Below are 1974 nucleotides of genomic sequence, written 5' to 3'. Positions count from 1 at the left end.
AATCGTTATCTATGCGATAACTCACGTGTTTTACGTTAAAAAGCGTCAAACAAGCGTGGATCTGCATCAGAAACGAAACTATTGAAGTTCCCATCGCGAATTGCAAACGAATCGCTATCTATGCGATATCTCACGTGTTTTACGTTAAAAAGCGTCAAACAAGCGTGGATCTGCATCAGAAACGAAACTATTGAAGTTTCCAGCGCGAATTGCAAATGAATCGTTATCTATGCGATATCTCACGTGTTTTACGTTAAAAAGCGTCGAACAAGCGTGGATCTGCATCAGAAACATAACTATTGAAGTTCCCTGCGCGAATTGCAAATGAATCGTTATCTATGCGATATCTCACGTGTTTTACGTTAAAATGCGTCGAACAAGCGTGGATCTGCATCAGAAACATAACTATTGAAGTTCCCTGCGCGAATTGCAAATGAATCGTTATCTATGCGATAACTCACGTGTTTTACGTTAAGAAGCGTCAAACAAGCGTGGATCTGCATCAGAAACGAAACTATTGAAGTTCCCTGCGCGAATTGCAAATGAATCGTTATCTATGCGATATCTCACGTGTTTTACGTTAAAAAGCGTCGAACAAGCGTTGATCTGCATCAGAAACATAACTATTGAAGTTCCAAGCACAAATTGCAAATGAATCGTTATCTATGCGATATCTTACCTGTTTTACGTTAAGATGCGTCAAACAAGCGTGGATCTGCATCAGAAACGAAACTATTGAAGTTCCCTGCGCGAATTGCAAATGAATCGTTATCTATGCGATATCTCACGTGTTTTACGTTAAAATGCGTCGAACAAGCGTGGATCTTCATCAGAAACATAACTATTGAAGTTCCCAGCGCGAATTGCAAACGAATCGCTATCTATGCGATATCTCACGTGTTTTACGTTAAAATGCTTCAAACAAGGGTTGATCTGCATCAGAAACGTAACTATTGAATTTCCCAGCACGAATTGCAAATGAATCGTTATCTATGCGATATCTCACGTGTTTTACGTTAAAAAGCGTCAAACAAACGTTGATCTGCATCAGAAACGAAACTATTGAAGTTCCCAGCGCGAATTGCAAACGAATCGCTATCTATGCGATATCTCACGTGTTTTACGTTAAAAAGCGTCGAACAAGCGTGGATCTTCATCAGAAACGAAACTATTGAAGTTCCCTGCGCGAATTGCAAATGAATCGTTATCTATGCGATATCTCACGTGTTTTACGTTAAAAAGCGTCAAACAAGCGTGGATCTGCATCAGAAACGAAACTATTGAAGTTCCCAGCGCGAATTGCAAACGAATCGCTATCTATGCGATATCTCACGTGTTTTACGTTAAAAAGCGTCGAACAAGCGTTGATCTGCATCAGAAACGAAACTATTGACGTTTACAGCGAGAATTGCAAATTAATCGTTATCTACGCGATATCTCACGTGTTTTACGTTAAAAAGCGTCGAACAAGCGTTGATCTGCATCAGAAACGAAACTATTGAAGTTCCCTGCGCGAATTGCAAATGAATCGTTATCTATGCGATAACTCACGTGTTTTACGTTAAAATGCGTCGAACAAGCGTGGATCTTCATCAGAAACATAACTATTGAAGTTCCCAGCGCGAATTGCAAACGAATCGTTATCTATGCGATATCTTACGTGTTTTACGTTAAAAAGCGTCAAACAAGCGTTGATCTGCATCAGAAACGAAACTATTGAAGTTCCCAGCGCGAATTGCAAACGAATCGCTATCTATGCGATATCTCACGTGTTTTACGTTAAAAAGCGTCAAACAAGCGTTGATCTGCATCAGAAACGAAACTATTGAAGTTCCCAGCGCGAATTGCAAACGAATCGCTATCTATGCGATATCTCACGTGTTTTACGTTAAAAAGCGTCGAACAAGCGTTGATCTGCATCAGAAACATAACTATTGAAGATCCCAGCGCAAATTGCAGACAGCAATACGTAAC

This window comes from Solenopsis invicta, chromosome 12 (genome assembly GCF_016802725.1).
Source record: "Solenopsis invicta isolate M01_SB chromosome 12, UNIL_Sinv_3.0, whole genome shotgun sequence".
NCBI lineage: Eukaryota > Metazoa > Arthropoda > Insecta > Hymenoptera > Formicidae > Solenopsis > Solenopsis invicta.
Note: the sequence above shows the minus strand (reverse complement) of the source record.